Below are 6963 nucleotides of genomic sequence, written 5' to 3'. Positions count from 1 at the left end.
TATGTTGCATAAGTGATGTTTTGAAACTCGGGAGCTGAGTTATGCTCGACCCCCGAATTTCAAGGTGTTACAGGGATTATGAACTAAAATAATTTATTAAAATTAATGAACAGAATGGATAAAGCAAATACATCATGGTGGGCCCCACGGAGCCCCTGAGAGGACTGTCCATGGTCCTTATGCCCAAAATTGGGTGCGCGCTCAAAACAGGTCAGCACCCAAATCTCCCCCCATTTCTCTCACTCTCTCTCACCTCTTCCACTGAATCCCTACTCTCCTAAACCCTTCTCCCAACACTCGACGCTCTCAAATCCTCATCTCCCAAAACCCTTCTCTCCTCCCTACAAAAACTGACTGACCCTCTCTCTCTCTCTCTTTGTTTATTGAGGTTTGGTGGTGTTTTCGTAGGGTGTATAGCAATGTAGATGGGAAAATAACAAGAGAGGAAGTGCAAGAGGTGAGGATTTTTCTTCTCTTCTTCCATATGTAGCCATGGCGAGTGCTTCTACGAATAAGCTATTGAAGTTGAAAGAACAAGCAGAAGAATACTCCTTTTTAATCATGGAAGAACTCAACCCTAAAAATTTCGGCTACATCACGGTACACCGTGCTTCCAATCATAGCCGAAATCATCAAGGTACATTTGATTCGGGATTTTTTTTATATGGACAATTGATTAGGTGCTTTTGACTTGATGCATCTAATTTAGGTCTTTTGAATTGAGGGTTTTGATTGAGTCTTTTGATTATGTTCCATACCAATCTCCAGTTTGTTAGTAAATTACCAGTTATTATTAATTTTTTTCTCTTTTCATTTTATATAAGTTGGGCCCTTTTTTTTTTAGTTTTTTGGTGCATAGATCATATATAATATCAGAATTTAGGTCATTGAACAATGGCCTCACTTGCAAAAAGTGAAAAATCCATTGTATATAATCTCCTGTATGTGAAGAATGCTAACTGTTTGATGAAATGTGTCAACAAGGAATGTTTTATGTGGATCGCATTTGAGTCCCATATTTTTTTTCTCTACCCATGAGTCGGCCCACATGGTTGTATGGTTGGATGACCTACATTGAAACTTGATGCTGCAGGACATGCCTCAACAATTGAAAGTGAGGCTTCTAGAGGAAGTGGGAGAGCATGATAGAGAACAGATATTGTCTGTAAGCATGATATGCCTTAGATTATGTCATGAGTTTCTTAGGTTTGAAACTGTTGATATGTGGTTTTTTTATTTGATTTTTCATAATCAGTATTTGGTGTGACCTTTGAGCCATGCAAATGGTGGGCTCCACAATCAGTTAGATTCACTCATTAGATGGGCCACAAAATCAATATAAATGGATAGCCTAAGGCCTGGATCAATATACAGGGGTGGCCCACCTGATGAGTGGATCAACCTGATTTTCGAGAAAGGTGATGTTCATGGAGTGGCCCACCTTTTGCATGGGTGGCCATTTCCACTAAATGTTTGCAACTCAAAACCACTTGTGCTCTAAATGCAGCCTTAGACTTTAAAACCAATATGACATTTGTTGTCAACTGTTCTCTCAGTTGCAATGGCTATTGGATCACACCGCTTATCTTAAAAAATGTTTGTTAGTGGATATTAATAGCACTGCTTCAACTACAAAAATACAAAATTCCGAGGTATGAAAATGATTTGTATCCTCTCATTATGCAGGGTGCAATAACATAAAGGATGACAACTATTGAGGAAATGGTGGGCTTGTATGTGTTGTGTGGTATCAAGACAAGAACATTAAGCATGTTCAGCTGAAAGGAACATAAGCAGCTTCTGAAGAACTGCAATATGCTTTACAGGATTAAGTGGGACCTAAAGTCCTTTTTATTCAGTTATATAGAATTCAAAATGGATTTTACAGTCTGCTTACAGTTGTTGGTGTGTTGTTCATAGGCATGCTGCGATAGTTTTTTTTTTTTAAACCCTTTTTCTCATTTCTGTAAAATAGGAGAGAGAGTTGGTCTCATTTTTGTAAGATAATATTTCTCTGAGCTGATCAACTGTTGGTATAATTACCTTTCAGTTTCCTATATTTGCGAAAGAGTACGAAAAAGAATTGGCAATTGTAGCAAATGAAGCTATCCAGAAGGCTACTCGCAATAAATTGGATGTTGTTTTTATAGATATAGCTAGGTGGATGTAGGTAACTGTTATGTAGGATATCTTTGGGGTTAATTTGTTTTCCTTCTCTTTTGCTCTTTTGGTAGTTGGAGTACCTTCCAGGAGTCTTGTATTTCTTCACTGGTGTGCATTTGTGTACTCAATTGCATAATTAAATGTTACATTTCAGGACAATGAACAACACTAATGAGAGCACTTTCCAAGCTCATTTATCTTAACAACCTAGATCTGGTTCTTTTAGCTTGAGAGGCACTAATCAGGTTTAGTATTTGTTGCAACTTTATTGTGCTCGCTACATCGAAATCATGCTTTTTAATTCCCTTCTATTGTAGAAGAAAGAAAACAACAACCATCTAAGAAAACAAAATAGATGGTTAACCAATGAGAAATTGATAGAATTACAGTTCAGAAACAAAATATGTTCTTATATTTGTTTGTCTTCTAAAGAATTCAGAAAGATGGGTATTGATTTTTTATTTTATTTTTAGAATTTTTGAATTTTGAATAGGTTGGGCTGTTGATTGTAGATGGGTACTAGAACAGCTTGCTTGCTCTGTTTGACCACTAATGTAAGAAATTTAGATGGGTACTACATCCAAAGCTAGCCTAAGTTATTTCTTCTGGTTCATTAAATTTCAAGACCAGTAGCTCTCAAACTATAGTTAACCTTTCTTTTATTCTCTAGTTTGTGATTATTGTAGATGACGAAGAAGGAGATCTTATCATGGAAGCATCTCTTACAGGTTTAATGTCATTTATTTCATTTTAGTTATCAGTCTCTTCTATATTTTATCAAATCAATAAAAGCTTTCACAATCTCAAACAATAAAACTAACAATCATCAACATCCATGAAGATGAAAGCTTCACAAGACGTTAAAAATCTTACACGTTGAAGAGAATAGAAAAGAAGCAGGAGAAGAAGGAAAGTACATCAGGTTTATTTTCTTCTTCTTAAACCTTCATATGATTTGGCTTGGCTCTTGGAGAGGGATGAATTATTTTTTTAGTTCTTCCTTCTAGCTCTTCAAAATATGATGTGACTGGAATTCTTATTACAAACCTGCATTTCTTCTTTTATACACTTCAACTTTCAACACACACACCATGTCATGTGCCAAGCACATGCCATGTCACCAACCTGACACTATTTCATTTCCCTTCATTCGAATTTGAATTTCAAATTGAAGACTCAATTGCATTATGAAGTTGTTCTCTGATGGATAACACTTGTACATATCCCCCACATGCTAGAGACGAGTTAAAATGTGGTAGGTTATAGTGGCATGTATGGCTACGCACTAAACTAACAACAACTTGCAGAACAAAAAAATAAAAAAAATAAAAATTCTATAAGTGATCTTCCTAACCTATCCATGTTAGATTGTCATGTGTACAGTGTCCATGTAGATGAACATATGGATAAAATACATGCATGCTTGTTGGTGCGTCCTGTTGAAAGTGTTGAAGCCCTGAGTTCTCCTACAGGGGAACCGACATCTCTACAAGGTGTTTTTTTTTCCTGTTCTCTTTTTCTTTTTTTGCACAATCACTTTCAAGTTTTATGCATGTTTGTTTGGTAGTCTTAAAAAAAAGAGAGTATAGTATGTGTTTGCATGGTGTATTGCCTGATACTCATGCCATTTATTTTGTTTAATGCTTTGCATCTTCATAGTTCCATGCTTAACTAGAATAATTTCTGCATGTGAGCATTTACTAGCATTCATAATGAGGTAGGAACCCTCAAATTATTGTTACCTTTATTTCAAGTCCAACTTCAAGGCTATCAGTGAACCTAGTACAACAAGATTTATTCAAACCACATCCTAGCTTGATGTCTTTATATGACCATATCGTATCAACGGAAGTATTTCTAAGAAAAAGAGAACCAAAACCAAAACCAGGGTTACATTTAGAAGTGACTTGGGATTCGAGGCTTCACTCATTTAGAACTAAAATTAGGGTTGCATATCAAATCACTGAGGTTGTTGCATAGGTTGTTGTGGCACGAAAGGGCCCTGCTGATGCGGCTGATTGTGAATTGAATGGCGGGGCTCCAAGCAATCAACTATCAATGGTTCATCTGATTCGAGCAGTTTCGGTAAGTATGTTGTTCATCTGATTTTTTTTTGGAACAGTTTCAGTATTGTTCATCTGATTTTTTGGTATCTAGGACAACCGTCTTAAGGGAGTGCTCTCCACTTCACTACTGCAAACTGTACTCCATCAGATTCAACCCAATGTTACACGGCCTTGATTCTAGGACAGAGCATATGTTGACATTTTAGGACCTGCTCACGACAGGGTGTGAATCTCATGTGTGTCTGCCATGTTGGCACAAGTGCCATAGGATTGCCTCTTGAATATATGTTCCTCTGGCACAATAGCACATTCTCCGGCAAAAAGGATATCCATGAGGTGTCAGCCAAATGCAAAACAACAACATCCCTAGACATCCCTATTCACACACCCAGACGCAACACATGGATGTTAATGTCCAGGTAGATATGGACATCCTTATCTCAAGAGTTGTACATGCATGTAGCCAACGAAAATTCCCCCTTGCAATAAAAAGGATATTGTTGTATTTGTAAAGATGTTTTTTAATACCATTTTTCTGTTCACAGTAGTTTCTATTGGTTATCATGGATATCTTCCCAAAGATATTTTGGCAATTAATCTGTAATTATAAATTATCTATTTGATGTCCATATCATCTTTCTGACACCAGAACTTCATTATGTACATTATTTATTTAGCAGGTATTTTACTGTCTATGGTGATTGGTGAATCAAATGTTAATGGAAAAAAATACTAAAATGTTCTTTTAAATCAGAATTAGTGCACAACCATTATGCCTTGATGAATCAAGAATTTTTTTTTGAAGAATCTTGATAGTTTACCCTCATTATTTATCTATAACTAATTTGTTGATGCGACATGATATCTATTTTTTTTGTCTATTGGTATTAGGCCATATTCGTTGTCACACCCTAAACCCAAAAATTGGATTCACAGGAATCCCGATTGCCGAACTCGGTGCCGACAGCTTCCGTAGTACCCCATTCTTGGTTCCTAGCGTCCATACACCAGGTTCTGATCCTGGGATCCTACAAGGAGGATTTTCCAACATACATTTGTCTCAAAAGAAGCATAACCACAAGTATACCCAAATCATAAAGGCAACATCATCATCACATATCCACTAATATAATCATTTAAATACAATGTTGAAAGGGAAATACATATATCGAAATCAAGCTCTAGAAGATAGCTGCACGCTCCAAGCTCAACACCGATGTAACCTAACACCACCTGCACACATCTATCATGCATAAGCTTATAGAAAGCTTAGAGGATGGTGAAAGTGTGTGCATAAGATAAGTGTCAAGTATGCAATATCAGAGTAATCAGAGTAAGCGAAAATACTGATAAGATCATGAATCATATGATATCAGAGTAAGCGAAAATATATTGGTAAGTCCTTGAGTCATATAATATCAAAATATGCAATACAGATCAACTATACAAATGAGGAGTCATAGAGAGCCAAATATCAAATGCCGAGTGTACAATGCAACATGTAAATCCTGCTAAGTCCATCTAGGCCATATAAGTACAAAAAACATAATACCCAAAATGCCCTATGAATGCGGATGCAATATGCGATGCGAATGAAATGACCAAGCTGGAGTGTGAGGTTAGGATGATAGTACGTAGTATTGTAAGCTACGGGGTCCATCACAAGGGACTTCTCTCCAAACCAGTCTCATACCTAAATTTGGATAGTCAGACTCAATGTGGTAAACTCCTGGTCTCAGGTTAGTCACCCGCCCAACTAAAATCCTGGCCATATGAAAATACACGTAATAAATAGTTGCGCACCACCAGCCTGAGTGGATAGTGAATGAATGAATGAATGAATATGTAATTCTTGCTCAGTAAGTCTACATATCAGTATGATTCCTCTCTGGGATCATCACCGGGGTCTAGTACACTCCACGCCAACTGCCGCCCCATCAAGTGCACAACTGGGTAATAATAATATATATTATCCGCCTGGCCAGTAGTCTGCCAATACCTACCCGACCCATCGATAATGGACCCATTCCTCGAGCTGGTCAAACTCAGTCTAGCTATGCCTACTCCCTTGGGCGGGTAAGGCCACACCCCCTCCCAACTAACCATGACACAGTGGGAGACGTGGCCTCCTGGTATTCGGCACTCGGATGCTCATGTATATCCACTCGATCTCAACGTTGGGGCATCCTTTAGTACCAAGATAGTTTTAGAGATTTTCATCCAGGGCCATCTATGGCAGCCCGATGCTCGAACCAAACATTTCTAGTGTCCCATATGGCCATCCACGATATGCCTGTGGAGGCTACGACCCTGATGTAGCAAGGGTGAACAGTAATCACAACACACAATGCAAGATGCATGAGTCATACAATCTAGTCATGCATCAATCCTGCGCATACCGTGTGCTCATGTGAGATAACCTCTACCTATCATGGAGTCTCACAACAATCTGCCCAATGACATATGCAATGGTCAACCACATCTCATAAAAAACATGCAGATGATGCGTATGGGCATGTATCATGGTACTATACGGTCTCACATACTCATAATTAGCATCAATAACAGACATCGACAATCAACCTCGATAAGGTTGACATTTAACCAACATTGCCCCCAAGGAATGACCCATATAGAGCCTAATATATAGTGGACTCATGGCCTCACACAAGGGCCAAATATACAACACCATGGGCCTCACTCAAGAGCTTAATACACTTCACGATGGGCCTCA

The 6963-nt window shown here is 38.1% G+C and overlaps 1 long non-coding RNA gene across 2 annotated transcripts; it reads left to right on the top strand.

Moving 5' to 3' along the window:
• The first annotated feature begins 257 nt into the window (after positions 1-257).
• On the top strand, positions 258-2860 carry LOC131225417 (uncharacterized). 2 transcript variants are annotated; one of them, XR_009161346.1, is made up of 5 exons: positions 258-600; positions 1094-1165; positions 1687-1747; positions 2318-2408; positions 2657-2860. It is a non-coding gene; the product is annotated as an uncharacterized LOC131225417 (long non-coding RNA). The 2 variants fall into 2 exon arrangements; XR_009161347.1 differs by having other exon boundaries at positions 258-637.
• Positions 2861-6963: the final 4103 nt, after the last annotated feature.

This window comes from Magnolia sinica, chromosome 14, assembly GCF_029962835.1.
Source record: "Magnolia sinica isolate HGM2019 chromosome 14, MsV1, whole genome shotgun sequence".
Classification (NCBI taxonomy): Eukaryota; Viridiplantae; Streptophyta; class Magnoliopsida; order Magnoliales; family Magnoliaceae; genus Magnolia; species Magnolia sinica.
This window is presented reverse-complemented; position numbering and strand designations above follow the sequence as displayed.